Source organism: Piliocolobus tephrosceles, chromosome 8 (assembly GCF_002776525.5).
Source record: "Piliocolobus tephrosceles isolate RC106 chromosome 8, ASM277652v3, whole genome shotgun sequence".
Lineage (NCBI taxonomy): Eukaryota > Metazoa > Chordata > Mammalia > Primates > Cercopithecidae > Piliocolobus > Piliocolobus tephrosceles.
The window spans coordinates 77,047,772-77,070,255 of record NC_045441.1 but is presented as its reverse complement, the minus strand read 5'-3'; the positions used below and the strand labels follow the sequence as shown (position 1 = coordinate 77,070,255).

Below are 22,484 nucleotides of genomic sequence, written 5' to 3'. Positions count from 1 at the left end.
CCTGTAACCCCTTTGTTTTGGCCAGTTTCTTGCATTTGGAACAGCAGTATTTAACCAATGCCTATACCCCCATTGTATCTAGGAAGTAACTAACTTGCTTTTGATTTTACAGGCTCTTAGGCAGAAGGGACTTGCCTTGTCTCAGATGAGATGTTGGACTGTGGACTTTTGAGTTAATAGTGAAATGAGTTAAGACTTTAGGGGACTGTTTGGAAGGTGTAATTGATTTTGAAATGTCAGGACATATGATTTGACAGGGGCTGGGGCGGAATGATATGGTTTGTGTCCCCACCCAGATCTCCTCTTGAATTGTAACTCCCACAATTCCCACATGTCGTGGGAGGAACCTGCTAGGAGGTGATTGAATTGTGGGAATGGGTCTTTCCTGCGCTGTTGTCATGATAGTGAATGAGTCTCACGAGATATGATGGTTTTAAAAAGGGGAGTTTCCCTGCAGAAACTCTTCTCTTGTCTCCTGCCATGTGAGATGCGCCTTTCACCTTCTGCCATGATTGTGAGGCCTCCCCAGCCATGTGGAACTGTAAGTCCAATAAACCTTTTTCCTGTATAAATTACCTAATCTTGGGTATGTCTTAATCAGCAGCATGAAAACAGAATGGCATGGGGCATTATTTCTGGGTTCTCCATTCTGTTCCATTGGTTTATATGTCTGTGTTTGTACCAGTACTGTGCTGTTTTGGTTACTGTAGCATTATAGTTTGAAGTTGGATAATGTGATGCCTCCTGCTTAGTTCTTTTTGCTTAGGATTGCTTTGGCTATTTCAGCTCTTTTTAGATTCTATATGAATTTTAACTTTTTTTTTTTTTTTTGTCTTTCAGGAGGTAGGTGCTGGGATCTATCTGAATTTTTAATTTTATGTATTTTTTCTAGTTCTATGAAAACTAACATTGGTAGTTTGATAGGAATATTGTCAAATTTGTAGATTGCTTTGGGCAGTATGGCCATTTTACTAATATTGATTCTTCCAGTCCATGAGCATGGAATGTTTTTCCATTTGTTGTTGTCATCTGTAGTTTCTTTTAGTAGTATTTTATAGTTCTTCTTATAGAGATCTTTCACTTTCTTGGTTAGATGTATTCCTAGGTATTTTATTTTTTGTGTGTGGTATTGTAAATGGGATTTTATTCTTGATTCATCTTTCAGCATGAATGGTATTGGTGTATAAAAATGCTACTGATTTTTGTACCTTGATTTTGTCTCCTGAAACTTTCCTGAAGTTGTTTATCAGTTTCAGAAGCCCTTTGGTGGAGTGTAGGGCTTTCTAGGTATAGAATTATATTGTCCATGAAGATAGTTTGACTTCTTCTTTTCTTATTTGGATATCTTTTATTTCTTTCTCTTACCTGATTGCTCTGTCTAGAACTTCCAGTACTATGCTGAATAGGAGTAATGAGAGTGGGCACACTTATCTTGTTCCAGTTTTCAAGGGGAATGCTGCCAGTTTTTTTGCTCATTCAGCCTAATGTTGACTGTGGGTTTGTCATAGATTATTCTTATTATTTTGAGGTATGTTTCTTTAGTGCCTAGTTTCTTGAGGGTTTTTATCATGAAGGGTTATTAGATTTTATCGAAAACTTTTTCCCTGTCTGAGAAGATCATATGGTTTTTGTTTTTAATTATGTTTATGTGGTATATCACATTTATTGATTTGTATATGTTGAACCAACTGTCAGGGCTTTTGTAGTTCAGTGGTGGGTGAGAATCACACCCAGCAGCTCTTTTTCTCCCATAGTTTGGTGAGCAGGAGGGAGGATTCCAGTGTTACATGATCCCTTTGGTGCCGCTTTGCCTGGAAATCTCTGTGGCTGATGCCTCTTTGCTCAGGTTCACTAGGCTCATGCTGCTCACCTGCCCACTGCAGGCTGCACTTGGCTTGCGCCCCAGTCTGGATGCTGCACCTGCCACAGGATCCACACTCAGTCTGTGGCTGGGCTGGGTGTGCAGCAACCTGCTTCGGCCTTGGGTACTGGCATCTAGACAAGGGGAATGTGGTGACACCCGAAAACTCAAGAGATGTTAGCAACTGTTGATCCCCCAAGAGCTGTTACTGCTCTCACCCAGAGAGTCCCAAGGTCTGAGACCCCCAAGAAATGTTATACGTTGTTCGTGTTACAGCTCGTTTGCTCCTGCTGCCTGCAGAGTGGCGAATTCTGGGTTCTTGTGCCATGACCAAGAAGAATTAGATATTTGGACACCAGAGACTGAGTAGGGCAGAGAAGAATTATATTGAGTGACAGAAGGAGATCTCTCAGCAGAGAAGGGACCCAACAGCAGGTAGGCCTCTGTGAGGCTGAGTCCAGGGTTTTTATGGGCTCATAATAGGAGAATGCATGCTGATTGGTCCATGGGCTTGCCTGGAAAAAGCACCATTCAATTGGTTAAAAGGCATTGAGGAAGTTCTCATTCCAGTCATGGGCTCTATGAACTGACTGGTAGCTCAGTTTTCAGGCTTTAAACTGTCTTTGGCTTGTAGGTCAGATTTCACCAGGGACCTGTCCCTGTCTGCCTAGAAATTTGTCTGCCTCCTTATGCTATCACTAATAGCAAATAAGTAACAGGGCCTGCCTATATACCTAAGATATCTGACTCTAGTGCTTATACTTAAATAATGTATTACTTTATATCATGTCATTAGTTTTCATAATAGACTTTAAGGATATATTATGCTGTTGTATTATAAATATATATATTTGTATACATCATTCACATATTGTTTTACTAGTATGTTGTTTCAGGGTATTGGTGAGGTAAGCATTTTTACATAAAAATTATTGTGCATCATTCTTTGGAATGAATTCCTAGGACCTGAAGACCATGTCTAAGTGTATTACATTTTATTTCATTTCATCATCATTATTATTATTATTATTATTTTATTTTTTTGGAGACAGAGTCTTGCCCTGTCACCCAGGCTGGAGTGCAGTGGTGTGATCTTGGCTCACTGCAACCTCCACCTCCCGGGTTCAAGCGATTCTCCTGCTCCCAAGTAACTGGGACCACATGTGCACACCACCATGCCTGGCCGATTTTTGTATTTTTAGTAGAGACAGATTTTCACCATGTTGCCCAGGCTGGTCTTGAGCTCCTGGCCTCAAGCCATCCTGTTTCAGCCTCCCAAAGTTCTCAGATTACAGGCGTGAGCCACCACGCCTGGCCTCTATTAGACTCTTGATAAGCATTCAAACACATTTGTGAGTGGAATGATTCCAGTTTCAGGAATCAATTTTTTTTCTTGGCAAATTTCCTTATAACTTTAGTTTTTCATGTTTGTTCTATTACTTTTCCTAAAGGCAATTTTCAATAATCTCTAGTCTTTGTGAGGGTCATATTGCCATTTACTTTTTTCAAAAAACAGTATTATACATTAGGGCTGATGACTTTCTTGGGTTATTTGGAAAAACACTGAGACTTCTGAATCCATCTATTCTCAGTCTTTTTGTTGCTCTCGTTTTATCTTCACTTTGAAGAGTCAGCAGCCCCTCCTCTTAACATCAACCTATTTTATTCATACCTTTCTTAGCACACTTAACATGTTTTTTTACAGCTTACCACACTCCTATGTCTCTAATGCCTGCAACACATATCCTATATATGCATATACACATACATGTACGTGTATGTGTACATGTGTGTATTTGTGTATGTGTATGGTATCCTCAAACAAAGACCATGTCTTATTTAAATTTACATCCCAGTAACTCTCTCTGTCCTTTTACTATAGTCAGGATCAAATTACTTTTGCTAAATTACTAACTGGATGAATCAACCAAACCAATGAAGCAGGCATATAATTTTCTCTACTTATATTTTTCCAGCATTTCTGCTATCTTTCTTCTGATTAGATTACTTAGTCCCTTCAGTTGTACTTATTTCATTGCATTTTATCAGAATTGACAGGATGCTTATTTTCAGACATTTTTTGATCTAGTTTGTTCTTTCTTTATTTTTGCCCATTAAGGCAATTATCACCTTAGCTTTCTTTCACTTCTGATTATTCTATCTATTGATAGTGTACAAACCTGTATTTTGCTTTTATTTTTTTCTTCTCAGTAAATACTAGCTCTATACATACTTGTTTTTTAAAAAAAAAAAACTTTTCAAATTTTTTTTTTTAATCTATTATTTAGGATTCCTGTTACTCATCCTTAAATTTTTGCCCTTTAAAAAAAGTTTGCCTTCTCAAGTGCTCTTGACTTATTAAAGTTGCATTATTAATCCTTTTACCTCATGAAAGTATGACGTTGATTGTTTTTGTGTTTGAGAGATTAAGCTTTCAGCTTTCCTTGTTTTTTTTTTTTTTTTTTTTTTGCTGGGAAGCCAATTCTGTTCATCCTTCAAATGCCATAACTCAACTTTAATTTGGCTTTCAAAATACAAAGTATATTTTAAATTAAATATGTGAAAAATAAAGAATTTCTTCTTGCCTTTATCTTCCATATATGTCCCTAAGTCAGCCAACTTGTAGTGCCATGTAAGTTGCTTGGCAGGATTGCCATTTGTAGTCATTTGTCACTCAGAAACATGGATGAATTATTGCTATCAAAGAATATATTAAGCACATGTTAATTCCATAGCATTCTATTTTATTTTATGTATAAGTTAAAAAGAAATAAAAGTCATAATTTCAGGCATTAAGGTAGTCTAGAATCAACTTATAACACAAAGTCTCTGCCACAAGACATCTTTACACAACATAATAACTTTTATAAAGCAATGCAACTAAATATTAAATTATATGGTTGGGCACAGTGACATGCACCTATAGTCTCAGCTACCAGGGAGGCCAAGGTGGGAGGATTGCTTGATCCCAGGAGTTTGAGACCAGCCTGGGCAACATATCAAGACCTTGTTTCAAAATTAAAATCATAAATAAATAAAATGATACAAGTCATATATAAACATGCACAAAGATATAAAGTTAAAAATGGTATTAAGGTCATGTAACATTTGGTCAGGAAAGATGTTTTCTAGATAGTCTGCGAAAATAGCACTTTAAATGATGATTGGCAGGAGCATATGTGATTATAGGAAAGAGAATGGCATGTACATAATGATAGAGAACTCAGCAGAACATTTGCTTCTTTTAAGTCTCATCAACAAGTATGTGTCAGAAATACTTTCCTAATATTTGACATCCTAACTTTTGTCCCATCCAGAAAATAAAACCACAAATAAAAGGAATTATTTCTTTTCCTAAAATGACTTAGTAAGATTAGGAAAACATATTTATTGCCCTTGGTTTAGCTATAACACCCAAGAAGTTTGCAATCTGTCTGCTTAAAGAGACCTTATACATCAAGAAATATCAAACAATATCTGGTAATATGTAATGTTAGTTTGAGGTATACAATGATATAGTAGAGGTTCAAAGGATGGAGAAGATCATAAGCTTGGATAAGCAGGTAGCTTCAAAGAGAAGTTATTTGAGCTGGACCTTCAAGAAAAGGCTTTTGAAAGGGTAGAGAAAGGACTTATGGGCAAGGTTTCATAAAAGATGCAAGTCTTTCCAGGGTGTGACTTTCCTTAATGCTTTTAGTTAATGTGAGGATGTTGCTGGAAAAAAATGAAGTCTTGTTGAAATGAAATTAAGGTTGATGGCAATAGGATATTTGGCAGGTAAATAAATGGAAACATACATGATGTTTATAGAACAGAAGGCTCACTGTCTTTCAGATGTGAAATTTCCCCATATTGATCTGTAGAGTCAAAGAAATCCCAATCAAAACTCTAGCAGGCTTTTTGTTGTTGTTACTGCTGTTGTTGTTGTTGTTGTTTTTGGAGAAATTGACAAGGTTGTTCTAAAATGCACATGGAAATGCAGAGGATCAAGAATAACAATTCTGAAAAAGATGAACAAAGTTAGAGGACTGACCTTATTTGATTTTTCAAGACTTGCTATAAAGCTTTAGTAATCAGGACAGTATGACGTTGGTATAAAAATATAGATCAATGTAATAGAAAAAAGTCAGGAATAGATGAAAATGTAGTCAGTTGACTTTCTTTTTTTTTTTTTTTTTTTTTGAGACGGAGTGTCTCTCTGTCACCCAGGCTGGAGTGCAGTGGCCGGATCTCAGCTCACTGCAAACTCCACCTCCCGGGTTCACGCCATTCTCCTGCCTCAGCCTCCCGAGTAGCTGGGGCTACAGTCACCTGCCACCATGCCTGGCTAGTTTTTTGTGTTTTTAGTAGAGATGGGGTTTCACTGTGTTAGCCAGGATGGTCTCGATCTCCTGATCTCATAATCCGCCCGCCTTGGCCCCCCAAAGTGCTGGGATTACAGGAGTGAGCCACTGTGCCAGCCAATTGACTTTCAATAAAAGTACCATGATAACTGCATTGGAAAAAGTATAGCCTTTTCAACAAAGTGCTAGAACAATTAGATATCCATATGGAGAAATAAGAAATTGGACTACAAACCCTATTTCACACCATATACAAAGTTAATTCAAAATTAACTGTAGATCTGGACATAGGTCTAATATTATAAAACCTAAAAGAATACAGAGGTGAAAACCTTTATAAAATAATGTTAAACAAAGATTTCTGAAACAGGACACAAAGTATGAACCATGAAAGAAAAAACTGAGAACTTGAACCTCATTGTATCCAACTTTTGTTCTTTGAGAAACACAGTTAAGAAATGAAAAACAAAGACATAGACAAGGAGAAAATATTTGCAAATATATATAAGAACTTGTATCTAGAATATGAAGAACACTAGTAACAACAAGAATAACCACTAAATTTTTAAAGTATGGACAGAAGATTCAACAGCCACTTCAAAGTGGAAAACATGTGACTGGCCAATAGTGTGTGAAAATATATTTGACGTAATAGCAATGCAAATTAAAACTTTAATGAGATATTACTGCACACCTAGTGGAATGGCTAAAGATAAAAACACTAACAATATAAAGTGCTGACATGGATGTCGAGAAGTGAAATGCTCCCTTATGGCTGGTGGGAATGCAGAATTTCACTGCCACTTAGGAAAACAGTTTGGAAGTTTTTTTTTTTAAGTTAAATATACACTTAACTTTTTGACCCAGCAATTCCACTGGAATTCCACTGGAATCCAAGATATTTTCCAAGAGAAATGAAAACATATGTCTACATAAAGTCTTGCATGTGAATGACAACTTTACTCATAATAGACAAAATCAGGAAACAACTTATATTAGTCCATTCTCACACTGCTGTGAAGAAATACCCAAGGGTGGGTAATTGATAAAGAAAAGAGGTTTAATTGACTCACAGTTCAGTATGGCTGGGGAGGCCTCAGGAAACTTACAGTCATGGCAGAAGGCACCTCTTCACAGGGCAGCAGGAGAAAGAATGAATGCAGAGCGAAGCGAAAGCCCTTTTAAAACCACCTGATCTCACGAGAACTCCCTCACTATCACGAGAACAGTATGGAAGAAAACCAGCCCGTGATTCAATTACCTACCACCGGGTCCCTCCCACTACATGTGAGGATTATGAGATTACAATTTAAGATGAGATTAGGGTGGGGACACAAAGCCAAACCATATCACAACTCAAATTTCTATTTTGTGCTTTTGCCTCATGTCTTCTGAATGAAACTTTTGCAGAAAGTGCAACTTCAGGAATCTGTAATTTTCAAAATTGCTTCGTGTTATTCTGTTGCAGTGAGGCAATTTGGGAACCAGTGCCCTAGACTATCTTATCCAGTAAGGTAGGGACACTGCTAATTCGTAGAGTACTTTTTTGCAAATTTGAAAAATCATGCCTTCTCTGGAAAGATGCAATCTTATTGATGTATGGCCTGGCAGCTAGAATGAAGACTGAATTTCAACTTTCTTTATATTCCCTCATGTGGGATCTGTACTTCATTGTTTCATGTACATTACATAAAGGAAAACAAAAAAACAAACAAACCCTGAAGGTTTTACTCCCAACCTCATCATGAGTAACCTTAATTTGGCAGAGTATTTAAACTAGGTGAGTCTGGAATTAGCTAGAAGACTTTATGTCTTTTGTTTTCCTTTAAAGCAAATCTTTAATATTATTACCACACTGCTACCAAATGCAGTACTACTTAGAGCTAGAGGAAAAGTAGAAAGGCTATACTGGAAGAAAATAGGAGAGATGGCTAAGTAGCTCAAAGTGAACCCAGGTCTTGCCACTTGCTAGAAAGAAAAGAAGAAATGAAAGTAGAAGTAGGTAGTTGTAGCTCCATTCATTTTTCCACTGTAGGGGAGTGGAGCGTAAGCTAGAGAGAACTAGAGAAGGCCATGCTTTTCTAAATTTCTGGGAAGAATGATTAACAAAGAGAAAAAGTGATTCTGGACCTACTGGATGGGAGAACAGAGCCTCTGTCCCTCTAACCACATGGATCAAGTGGGAGAAGGCATATGTACAGTATTCTAGAAGTTTTAATCCACTATAATATGTAATCCATTAATTACTTTTCAATCAATTATAATTGCTTATTTCGTTTTATTTTTTTTGACACAGAGTCTTGCTCTGTTGCCCAGGCTGGAGTGCAGTGTCATAATCTTGACTCACTACAGCCTTTGCCTCCTGGATTCAAGTGATTCTTTTGCCTCAGCCTCCAAGTAGCTGGGACTATAGGCATGCCATTGTGCCCGGCTAATTTTTTTGTATTTTTAGTAGAGACGGGGTTTTGTCATGTTGGCCAAGCTGGTCTTGAACTTCTGGTCCCAAGTGGTCTACCCGTCTGAGGCTCCCAAAGTGCTGGGATTACCGGCATGACCCACCCCAACCAGCCAGGAGATAAGAGTACTTTTATTTTTTATTTTTATTTTTTTGAGACAGAGTTTCACTCTGTCACCCAGGCTGTAGTACAGTGGTGCAATCTTGGCTCACTGCAACCCTCTGCCTCCAAAGCTAAAGCAGTCTTCTCACCTCAGCCTCCAGAGTAGCTGGGACCACTGGTGCACATTGCCACACTTGGCTCATTTTTTTTTTTTTTTTTGTGGAGTTGGGGTTTCGCCATGTTGCCTAGTCTGGTCTCAAACCCCTGGGCTTAAGCAATCTGCCTGCCTTGGCCTCCCAAAATGCTGGGATTGCAGGCTTGAGCCAACACTCCCAGCCTTAATTAGTTTTAATGAAACCACCACAATAAGCAACAAATTATTCTCGAACTTGACCAGCATTCCTATTTTCTATAGGTAAAGTATTTCAGTCTTGTACATGGTGAAATAAGGATAGGGGACAGATAATAAAAAAACTTAAATGTCAAGGATGATAGTTTAGGATGAAAATATCAGAATTAGGTGAAGACCCAATGCTGAAGAAACTTGAAAACTAGGCCAAGTGATTAGAAATATATTTTATTGGAATGGTGAAGCTGATGGTGTTTCAGATAAAATTGTTCTCTAAGATTTATTTTTTATACCTTTATTAATATATAATTCATATACCATATAGTTTACTCATTTAAAGTGTACAATTCAGTGGTTTTGTGTATATTCAAGAGTTATATAACCATTACCACAATTCGTTTTAGAATTTTTACCACCCAATATTTTTACCACTGAAAAAGAAACCCCAAATGCATTAACAGTCACTTTCCTTTCCCCCCAGCTCTCCTCTCCCTTCTCTGCCATAGGCACAAATCTACTTTCTGTCTCTATATATTTGGCTTTCCTGGCCATTTCATATAAATGGAATACAGTATGTGGTCTTTTGTGACTGGCTTTTTTTTTTTTTTTTTTTTAAACTGGTAAAACGTTTTCAAGGTTCATTCATGTTGTAGCATTTATCAGTACTTAATTCATTTTTATTGCAAAATAATATTCCATTGACTTGATAATACCACATTTAGTTTATTCATTTTGATATTAGTTGATGGATATTTGGGTTGTTTTCACTTTTGGGCTCTTATGAATAATGCTGCAATGAACATTCATGTGATAGTTTTTGTGTGGACATATTTTCATTTCTCTTGGGAATATATCGGGTAGAGTTTCTGGGTCATATAATAACTGTGTTTAGCCTTTTGAGGAACGACTAGAGTGGTTTCATAAGCAGCTGAGTCATTTTACCTATTCACAAGCAGTGTATGAAGGTTCCAATTTCTTTACATCCTCATGAACACTTGTTTTTATCTCTTTGATTATTGCCATCTGAGTGGATATCAAGTATTTCATTTTAGTTTTGGTTTGCATTTCCCTGGTGGCTAATGATGTTGAACATTTTTTTCATGTGCTTATTGGCCACTTTTATATCTGCTTTGGATAAATGAATATTCAGATTCTTTCCCCATTTTAAAATTGGGTTGTTTTGTTGTTGAGTTAGAGTTTTTTATGATATTCTGGATGGAAGCCTCTTATCAGATACATAATACGTACACATTTTCTTTTACTTTCTTCATGATTTCCTTTTCACTTTCTTCATGATTTCCTTAGAAACATAAAATATTTTAATTTTGATGAAGTTCAATTTATCTAGTTTTTTGTCACTTGTACTTTGATCTCATATCCTAGAAGACTGTACATATTCTGAGGTCATAAAGATTTACTCATTCATCTTCCTCTAAGAGTTTTGTAGTTTTTAGTCTTTTTTATATTTAGATCTATGACACATTTTAGTTAATTTTGTATAAGGTGTGAGGAAGGGATATATTCATAGCTTCAATTCTTTTCCATATGGATATTTAGCTTTCTAGCAGCATTTTTTTGAAAAGACTAGTCTTTCTCCATTGCATGGTCTTGGCATCCTTGTTGAAAATCTGTTGATCATAAATATGTGTTTATTATATGGACTAAATTAATATTTTAATGAGTAGTACGCAGAATGGATTTGAGGAACACATAGAGCCAATGATAATGAGGTGAGTTAGAGGAAGTACCATTGTGTAACTGTATGGACCTAAGTCAGTGCAGTTTGTTGGGCGATACATATAAAGAGACAAAGCTGAATTATTATGTCTTCAGTATGCATTTTGTATATATTATGTTATCTAATATATATTACATATATTTCCATTATAATCATTCCTTCTCTTTTATCCAATGACTTGATTTTATATTATTATTTCATACTAACTGGAATGTGTAGAATGAATTTAGGAACAGAGGAGTCTCCTGTAAGTCCTCTCAGCTATGAAATATCCTTGAATATCCCAAGGAATTCTCTGAAGGTTGAAGTCCTGGCCCTCTTTGTTGAATTTGATTTAGCACATTAGGGTTAGACTAAGTTACTTGTATTTTATATAGCTGTCCATATTATTCCAATGTACAGCTCTGGACACTCTGGCTCTTTATAATCAGTTTCTAGTGAACTGTCGTATCTTCCTATTGGTTGCTTAGCTTTCTGGTGTCATCTGTAATTTTCAGATATCATCTCTTGTTTTGGTCTGTTTTAGTCTTTATTGGCATTCCATAGCTGCCTGGCCATTCTGTCCTGCTAGAAGACAAATATTACTATTTTTTTCTTTTTTTCCATTTAAAACCTCTTAGATATAATAAGACCGTAGATCTCAGACTTATACTTATTGGTGAGATCTGCTGTCAGAGTGGGGCCCACTGTATTTTAAACACGTACCTCCAGGTAATTCTGATATAGATGATTAGAGGAACTCTGCTTTCAGGTATTTCTAAGTCAATTTGTTATTTTGGTTACAAAGATATTAGTGATGATTTTATTGGTATTTACTCCACTGAGTCACTAGTGCCTAAATCCTAACATTCAGTTTTCCTCCTTATGAAGCCCCTGGCAGAGGCCCCTGTGAGAAAGGAGTCTTGGCTTTGTAGGAGGCTAAGAGCTAATTCATTATTATCTGGGCTGGTACTACCTGGGAAGTATTATCTAGCAAGTATGATAAAGACAGGTTCACATGAATTAGCTAATATTTTATTTGACATTTCCTAGTTCTAGTTCCTGTCCCAAATCTTCTTTTAATTTTTAATTTGTTTTTATTTTTTCAGGCTTATTGAAGTATAATTAACAAGTAAAAATGGTAATATTTTGAAGTGCATGTACATTGTGAAATGAGTGCATCATTAACATATTCATCAAGCTAATTAACATTTCATCAGCTCACATAGTTAATTTTGTGTGTGGTGAGAACATTTAAGATCTACTCTCCTAGTGAATTATAAGTACACAACACGTTATTGTTAACTATACTCACTGTGATATACATTTGGCCTCCAGAATTAATTCATCTTATAACAGAAAATTTCTACTGTTTGATAAACCTCTCCCCATTTGCCCCACTCCCCCCAACCCTTGATAACTAGCCTTCTGCTCTCTGTTTCTGTGTGTTTGACTTTTTGAGATTCCACATATAAATGAGATCATGCAGAACTTGTCTGTGTCTGACTTATTTCACTTAGCATAATGTCTTCCAGATTCATCCATGTTATTGCAATTAACAAGATTTCCTTTTTTTAAGGCTGAATAATACTTTATCGTGTGTGTGTGTGTAAAATCACATTATCTTTATCTATTATCCATCAACAGACACTTAGGTTTTTGTTTTTTTTTTTTTCATATTTTGGCTATTGTGCATAATGCTGCAATGAACATGGAAAATAGTGATTCCACATAGTGATTTTATTTCCTTTGAATATATTCCTAGAAGTAGATCACTGGATCATATGGTAGTTCAGTTTCATTTTTGAGGAACCTCTATGTTGTTTTCTATTATGGAATGTACCACGGCACAATAAAGTCCACGTATGACAAGCCCACAGCTAACATCATACTAATGGTGAAAAATTGAAAATATTACCTTTAAGATCAGGGATAAGACATAGATAACTCTTTCCACTTATCAACATAGTACTGGAAGTCCTAGCCTAATAATTAGGCAAGAAAAAGAAGTAAAAGGCATCCAAACTGGAAGGGAAGAAGGTAAACTCTTCCTGTTGTAGATGACATGACCTGATTAAAGAAAATGCTAAAGCACGCACCAAAAATTTGTTAGAACTAATAAATAAATTCAGTAAACTTGCAGGATCAAGTTTACTGAGTGGACAACATACAAAAATCAGCTGTATTTTACACACTAACAGTGAACTATCTGAAAAAGAAATTAAGAAAACAATACCATTTACAATAGCATCTAAAATAATAAATATTTTGTAATATATTTAAATAAGGAAGTGAAAGATATGCACACTGAAAACTGTAATACATTGGTGAAAGAAATGGAATAAGACACAAATAAATGGAAAGATACCTCGTATTCATGGATTGGAAGAATCTAGTAGAAATGTCCGTACTAGCTATCCCAAATCTAAATGTGTAATAAACATTTCAAGCATTCAGGGAAATAATACAATGCCACTTATTTAGAGGAGATCACCTAATATTTACAAGTAAAAGAGCTAAGATAAAACAGAAAAGAGTAACTTCTCACCTTTTCATCACTGATGCTGTCTGCAGTGAATATATTGTTAGCGGCGCAGACCAACTATATTAAAGTTTAAGGGATGCAAATAAGCATGGGAATGAGCATGGGAAACCAGTCCCAAAATTCAGTCTTCAATATTCATTAAAAATTAAAACCACAAAAGGCAGAAAAAGAGTTAAGACAAAAGTTGGAACAAAGTACAAAGGCAACAAATAGAAAAAAGTAGAAAATATTGTAGATATTAGTCAATATTTGTTACTTGTGAATGTCAGTGGTTTAAGTACATCAGTTAATCACTTTGAATGTCAGTGGTTTATATTCATCAACTAAAAGACAGAAATTGCTGGGCATGGTGGCTCACACCTGTAATCTCACCACCGTCAGGCCCCAGTGTGTGATGTTCCCCTTCCTGTGCCCATACGTTCTCATTGTTTAACTCCCACTTAGAAGTGGAACAGGTGGTGTTTGGTTTTCTGTTCCTGTGTTAGTTTGCTAAGAATAATGGTTTCCAGCTTCATCCATGTCCCTGCAAAGAACATGAACTCATCCTTTCTTCTGGCTGCATAGTATTCCATGGTGTATATATGCCACATTTTATTTATCCAGTCTATCATTGATGGGCATTTGGGTTGATTCCAAGTCTTTGCTATTGTGAATAGTGCTGCAATAAACATACATGTGCATGTGTCTTCATAGTAGGATGAGTTATATCCTTTGGGTATATACCAAGTAATGGGATTGCTGGGTCAAAAGGTATGTCTAGTTGTAGATCCTTGAGGAATCTCTACACTGTCTTCCACAATGGGTTGAAAAAATTTACATTCCCACCAACAGTGTAAAAGCATACCTATTTCTCCACATCCACTCCAGCATCTGTTGTTTCACGACTTTTTGATGATTGCCATTCTAACCGACGTGAGATGGTATCTCTTTGTGGTTTTGATTTGCATTTCTCTAATGACCAGTGACGATGAGCTTTTTTTGTATGTTTGTAGGCCACATAAATGTCTTCTTTTGAAAAGTGCCCATTCATATCCTTTGCTCACTTTTTGATGGGGTTGTTTTTTCTTGCAAATTTGTTTAAGTTCTTTGTAGATTCTGGATATTAGCCCTTTGTCAGATGGATAGATTGCAAAAATTTTCTCCCATTCTGTAGGTTGCCTGTTCACTCTGATGATAGTTTTTTTTGCTGTGCAGAAGCTCTTTAGTTTAATTAGATCCCATTTATGAATTTTGGCTATTGTTGCCATTGCTTTTGGTGTTTTAGTTATGAAGTCTTTGCTCATGCCTATGTTCTGAATCGTATTGCCTAGGTTTTCTTCTAGGGTTTTTATGGTTTTAAGACTTACTTTTAAACCTTTAATCCATCTTGAGTTAATTTTTGTATAAAGTGTAAGGAAGGGGTCCAGTTTCAGTTTTTGGCATATGGCTAGCCAGTTTTCCCAACACCATTTATTAAATAGGAAATTGTTTCCCCATTGGTGGTTTTTGTCAGGTTTGTCAAAGATCAGATGATTGTAGATATGTGGTGTTATTTCTGCGGCCTCTATTGTATTCCATTGGCCTATATATCTGTTTTGGTACCAGTACCGTGCTGTTTTGGTTACTGTAGCCTTGTAGTATAATTTGAAGTCAGGTAGCATTATGCCTTTAGCTTTGTTGTTTTTGCTCAGGGTTATCTTGGCTATATGGGCTCTTTTTTGGTTTTATATGAAATTTAAAGTAGATTTTCAAATTCTGTGAAGAAAGTCAATGGTAGTTTGATGGGAATAGCATTGGATCTGTAAATTAGCTTAGGCAGTATGGCCATTTTCATGATATTCATTCTTCCTATCCATGAACATGGAATATTTTTCCATTTGTTTGTGTCCTCTCTTATTTCCTTGAGCAGTTTGTTTTTCTCCTTGAAGAGGTTCTCCACATCCCTTGTAAGTTGTATTCCTAGGTATTTTACTCTCCTTGTAGCAGTTGTGAATGGGAGTTCACTCAATGATTTGGCTCTCCGTTTGTCTATTACTGGTGTATAGGAATGCTTGTGATTTTTGCAACTTGATTTTATATCCTGAGACTTTGCTGAAGTTGCTTACCAGCTTAAGGAGTTTTTGGACTGAGATGGTGGGGTTTTCTAAATATACAATTATGTCATCTGCAATCATAGACAATTTGACTTCCTATCTTCCTATTTGAATACCTTTTTTTCTTTCTCTTTCCTGATTGCCCTGGCCAGAACTTCCAATACTATGTTTAATAGGAGTGGTGGGAGAGGGCATCGTTGTCTTGTGTCAGTTTTCAAAGGGAATGCTTGCAGCTTTTGACCATTCACTATGATATTGGCTATGGGTTTGTCATAAATATCTCTTACTATTTTGAGATATGTGCCATCAATATCTAGTTTATTGTGTGTTTTTATCATGAAGGGGTGTTGAATTTTATCGAAGGCCTTTTCGGCATCTATTGAGGTAATCATGTGGTTTTTGTCATTGGTTCTGTTTATGTGATGGATTGTGTTTATTGATTTGCATATGTTGAACCAGCCTTGCATCCCAGGGATGAAGCCGACTTGATTGTGGTGGATAAGCTTTTGATGTGCTGCTGGATTTGGTTTGACAGTATTTTATTAAGGATTTTCGCATCGATGTTCATCAGGGATATCGGCCTGAAATTTTCTTTTTTTGTTGTGAAGAGTCATTTTTTAGAAAGTATTTTGAGCTCATTGAAAATGAAAATAGATCATATTAAAAATTTTGAGATGCAGTGAACGCAGAGCTTTGAGGAAAATTTATATTATGGAATGCATATGTGTTAGAAAAGAGGAAAGTTCTAAAACCAGCCATCTAAGCATCTTCATTAGGAAACTGTAGAAAAGACAGGAAATTAAATTCAAAGTAGGGAGAACAAAAGAAATAATAAAAATTAGAGCAGAATTCAGTGAATTGAAAACAGAAAATCCATAGAGAAAGTCAGTAACACCAAAAGCTTGTTCTTAGTAAAGATTGGTATTTTTTATGAGCCTCTAACCAGGCTAAGAAAAAAAGAGAGATGACACAAATTACTAATATTAAAAATGAGAGAGGACAATTCACTGTGGATGGCATGGGCACTAAAAGAATAATAAAAGAATATTATGAACAACTCTGTGCCCACAAGTTTAACAACCAAGATGAAATAGACCAATTTTTTCAAAGGCATGAATCTGCCAAAATTTTACAAGAATAGGCAATCTGAATAGTCCTATATCTAATAGAGAAATTGATTCAATATTTAACAACCAGCTGGGCACAGAGGTTCATGCCTATAAACTCAGCACTTTGGGAGGCTGAGATGGGCAGATCACTTGAAGCTGGGAGTTTGTTGCCAGCCTGGCCAACATGGTAAAACCCCGATTCTCTAAAAAACAGATTAACAACCTTCAAAAAGAGAGAGCAACGCAGGGCCAGGTGGGTTTACTGGTGAATTCTACCCAACACTTAAGGAAGAAAGTATACCAATCCTCTGCTATCTCTTCCAGAATATAGAAGCAAAGATGATAAATACTTCCTGTTCCATTCTATGTGTCCACCAGAACTCTAACACCAAAATCAGACAAAAATGTTACAAAAAAGGTAAACTATAGATTAATATCTCTCATGAACATAAATGCAAAAATATATATCAATATGTATATTGATATATAGAAATGTATATCAATAAAATATTAACAAATCGAGTCCAACAACATATAAAAGGAATTATATACAGTAACTATGTGGGATTTATCCCATGTATGCAAGGCTGGTTCAACATTCAAAAGTCAATGAATATAGTCCATCACATCTACAGGCTAAAGAACAAGAATAGCATGATTATATCAGTAGATGCAGAAAAAAGCATTTGACAAAAATCATCAGTTTATGAGAAAAACTCTTAGTATACTAGGAGTAGAGCAGAATTTTCTAAACCTGAAAAAAATACATACAAAACACCTAAAGCTGACATTGTATTTAATAGTGAGAAACTAAAAAACTTTCCTAAGATTAGGAACTAGACAATGATATCCTTTCTTACAGTTGTTTTCTAGCTAATGCAATAGGATAAGAAAAATAAATGAACAAAACACAGATTTGGAAGGAAAAAATAAAAGTTTTTGAGTCTTTGATCACAGTGACATCCTAGACTAAATAGACTAAAAAACCTCTGAAAATTGATAAGCAATTATAGCAAGGTTTCAGAATACAAGCTTATTATACAAAAGTCATCATTTTCCTGTATAACAGCAATGAGCAAGTAGAATTGGAAATTAAAAACACATTAAAATTCACTTCTGTTAGCACCCCTAAATATGAAAATACTTAGGTATAAACCTAATAAAATCTAAAGTCTATATGAGGAAAACTACAAAACTGTGATCAAAGGTATCAAATAATTCATAAATGGTAAGATATTGTACATTCATGGATAAGAAGATGTCAGTTCTTCCCCACTTAATCTAAAGATTCAGTGAAATTTCAATCAAAATTTCAGCAAGTTAATTTGTGTATATCAACAAATTGATTCTAAAAAGTTTATATGGAAAGATAAAAGATGCAAAATGGCCAACTTAATATTTAAGGAAAATAACAAAGTTGGAGGAATGACATTAGTTGACTTCAAGACTTACTATAAAACTTCAGTAATCAAGACTGTGTGGTACTGGCAAAAGAATAGACAAAGCAGTGGAACAGAACGGAAAGTGCAGAAATAGACCCACATAAATATACTCAACTGAACTTTGTAAAAGAGCACAAGCAATACATTAGAGAAAAGACAGTCTTTTCAACAAATTGTACTGGAATAACTGGACACCCCCCTGCCAAAAAAAAAAAAAAAAAAAAAAAATCTGAACAGGTACCTTACACCCTTCCCAAGAATTACCTCAAAATGAATTACAGACCTAAATGTAAAATGCAAAAGGAGAAACTCCTAAATGACAGCACAGAATATCTAGGTAAGCTTAGGTATGGCAATGACTTTTTATTTTTTATTTTTGAGAGAGAATCTTGCTCTGTCGCCCAGGCTGGAGTGCAGTGGCACAATCTTGGCTCACTGCAATCTCCGCCTCCCAAGTTCAAGTAGCTCTCCTGCCTCGGCCTCCTGAGTAGCTGGTATTATAGGTGTGCACCACCATACCCGGCTCCTTTTTTTGGTATTTTTAGTAGAAACAGAGTTTCACCATATTGGCCATGCTGGTCTCGAACTCCTGACCTTGTTGTCTGCCCACCTGGGCCTCCCAAAGGATTACAGGCATGAGCCACCGTGTCTGGCTGGCAATGACTTTTTAGAAATAGCATCAAAGGCATAATCTATGAAAGAAATAATTGAAAAACTGGACTTCTTTTGAATCAAAATCTTGTGTTTTGTGATAAGTAGTGTCAACAGAATGAGAAGACAAGCTATAGGCTAGGACAAAATGTTTAAAAAAGATAAAACTAATAAAGGACTGTTGTTTAAAATATACAAAAAGCTCTTAAACCCTAAATAATAAGAAAACTATAACTTGATTTTAAAATGCTCAAAAGACCTGATCATACATTTCACCAAAGAAGATATGCAGAAAACTAGTAAGCATATGAGAAGTTGTTTAATATCATATGTTATGAGAGAATTGCTAATTAAAACAATAACGAGATACCACTATATACCTGTTACAATAGCTAAAATTCAAAACACTGACAACAAACGCTGACAAGGATGTAGAGCAATAAGGTGTCTCATTCATACCTGGTGGGAATGCAAGATATGACCCAGGCTGAAAACTTTTGTCCACACAAAAACTTACACACAGATGTTCATGACAGTTTTACCTATAACTACTCCAGTTTGGAAGCCACTAGGATGTCCGACACTGGGTGAATGTAAAAAGTGTGGTACATCCAGACATTGGTGGTACATCCAGACATTGGAATATTATTCAGTGCTAAAAAGAAATGAGCTATCAAGCCATGGGAAGACGTGGAAGAACACATATCAGTAAATGAAGGAAGCGAATGTGAAAAGCCTACATGCTTTATAATTCCTATTATTTGACTTTCTTGCAAATGCAAAACTATGGAGACAGTAAAAAGATCATTGTTTGCCAGGGATTAGGTGGGAGGGAGGGACGAATAAGTGGAGCACAGAGGATTTTTAAGAGCAATCAAACCATTCTGTGTGATACCATAATGGTGGATACATGCCATTCATCATACATTTGTCAAACCCCATAGAATGTGCCATACCAAGAATGAATGCTTATGCCAACTGTGGGCTTTGAACAATAATGATGTATCTCTATAGATTTTTTTTTTTTCTGTAATATGTGAACCACTATCATGTAAGATGTTGATGGGTTGATGGGGGGAGACTGTGCATGTGCACAGACAGAATCTATAGAGAAACTCTCCAAATTTCCCACTTAATTTTGTTCTGAACATACAAATACTCTACAAAAGGAAAGTTTATTAATTTCCAAAATAGGTAGGAGAAGGGTAATGTTACTGTAGGAAGCTTTGCTTATTTGTGTTTGTTTTTATTTTTTACATTAATAAAGGAAATGATAAAGTCAACACATAGTACTGAGAATCATTCTTTTATTCATTTTGTTTGCTTGTTTTTGTTTTTTTTTGTTTTGTTTTGTTTTTTTGAGACTGAGTCTCACTCTGTCACCAGGCTGGAATGCAGTAGCGCAATCTCGGCTCACTGCAACCTCTGCCTCCCAGGTTTCAGCAATTCTCCTGCCTCAGCCTCCCGAGTAGCTGGGACTACAGGTGCATGCCACCACGCGGGGCTAATTTTTGTATTTTTAGCAGAGACGGGGTTTCACCATGTTGGCCAGGATGGTCTCGATCTCTTGACCTCGTGATCCACCCGCATTGGCTTCCCAAAGTGCTGGGATTACAGAAGTGAGCCATTGAGCCTGACCTGAAATTCATCCTGATGAGTAGCATAATCTCTTAAAATCCCTTAATAAGAGAATACTAAATAATTCCAGATAAATTGTTATTTCAATATGTAATCTATTTTATATTTGCATTAAATTAATATTTTACAGTAAAGGATCCATGCATTCTTTTTTCTAATTTATATTATGAATAAGGCTTTCAATGATGAGTGAATTGTGTCAAATTTTTAACCCATTTACAGCTTCCGTTTTGTCCCATGTTATAAATCAAGGCAAATAAAAACTCTTATTTAAACCTTCCTCAACTCACTATGTACACTCAAGTTTTTGTCCTCATTTTGTTTCTTCTTAATTCTGGAGCAACCCTTTCACTTTATCTGAGAATTAAACTTCTGTACTTTTTCTTGAAAAATAAACATTTATCCTGTTACGTCACCTACATAGTTACACTTTTTCTTAAAACTATCCCTGCTAATATAGACTCAGTTACCCATATTACCATTGTTAGTTAACTTCTATGTAAGCTTCTCTGGTAGATAGGAACTTGATAATTGCCTATCATGCACAAGCAATTTAGGTGACTAGGAAATATCATTCTCTACAGCCACACCCCCTTTTTGTTTTCTTTTTTCTTTGAGACAGAGACAGAGTCTCACTCCGTCCTCCAGGCTGGAGTGTAGTGGTACTATCTCAGCTCACTGCAGCATCCACCTCCTAGGTTCAAATGTTTCTCCTGCCTCAGCCTCCCAAGGAGCTGAGATTACAGGCACCTGCCACCACATCTGGCTAATTTTTGTATTTTTAATAGAGGTATGGTTTCACCATGTTAGCCAGGCTGGTCTTGAACTCCTGACCTCAAATGATCCACTCACCTCAGCCTCCCAAAATGCTGGGATTACATGCATGAGCCACTGCGGGCCCATCTCACATACATTATATTTATGTCTTCATCAAGTGACAAGAATGAGCACATTCACTAACATGATGTAAAATCATGGTAACACTGTAACATTTTAAGGTAAGAAGTAGAGTTGTATATTGTAAGCGCTAAGCTTGCTATTCAAGATCTTGAAGATTAGTATGTAAGAATCTTAGAAATCACATTTAAGTGGACACTCTAAAAAATGTAGGTATGGATACAAAACATTGTTAGAATCATGATTCAGTTCAGTCAAACAGTTTTACTTTTTTATCATTTTAAACTTTAGATATGGATATCATTAGCTTATCTGATCAATGCAGTATTATCAGAATTTTAAGAAGTTCAGGTTAACTAGTCTTTTCTGAAAACAGAAACTCAACATCCATACAAAATTATGGAGAAAACACAGCTATGAATTTCAGACAAAATTTTTTAAATCAGTCTGATTTGTCCAAAGAATCAGTTTTTAACTAAATTTTTAAACAGTTTTTAATTGATACCTTATATTGGTACCTATTTTTGGGGTACATGTGATGTTTTCTTACATGCATTGAATGAGGAGAATTGGTCTTAGTTCTTGCTTAAAAGTTTGGTAGAATTTGGCATGGAAGCCATCCGGTCCTGGACGTTTCTTTGTTGGGAGTCTTTATTACTGAATCAATCTCATTACTTACTATTGATCTGTTCCAGTTTTTTATTTCTTCCTGATTCACTCTCAGTAAGCTATATATGTGTATCCAGAAATTTATCCATTTCCTCCAACTTTCCAGTTCATTAGGATTTAGTTGCTTATAATGGTCTTTGATGAACTTTTGTATTTCTGTGGTATTAGTTGTAATATCTGTTTTCTATTTCTGATTGTGTTTATTTTGATCTTATACTTTTCTTTGTTGTCTTTTTTAGTGTCCATTTTGTTTAATTCTAGTTTTTATTATATGTTTCCTCCTACTTATTTTTAGTTGTGGTTTTTTTTTTTCTTTGTATCTTTTTTTTATGTAGTAGTTTATGGATATCAACTTTCCTCCTAGCACTGCATTTGCTGTCTACCATAGGTTTTGGTAAGTTGTGTTTCCATTTTCATTTGTTTCAAGAAATTTTTATATTTGCTTCTTAATTTCATCATTCATCCAGTGTTCATTCAGGAGCATATTTTTAAATTTTCTTGTATTTGTACATTTTTTTAAAGTTTCTCTTGTTACTGGTTTTTAGTTATATTCCATTGTGGTCTGAAAAGATAGTTGATGTGATTTCATTTTTTAAAAATTTGTTGAGACTTGTTTTGTGGCTTAACACATAG

The 22,484-nt window shown here is 35.7% G+C and overlaps 1 protein-coding gene across 1 annotated transcript in view; it reads left to right on the top strand.

Moving 5' to 3' along the window:
* PPP1R9A (protein phosphatase 1 regulatory subunit 9A) overlaps positions 1-22,484 on the top strand; it is a 403,588-nt gene that overhangs the window by 236,745 nt on the left and 144,359 nt on the right. The window lies entirely within an intron of this gene.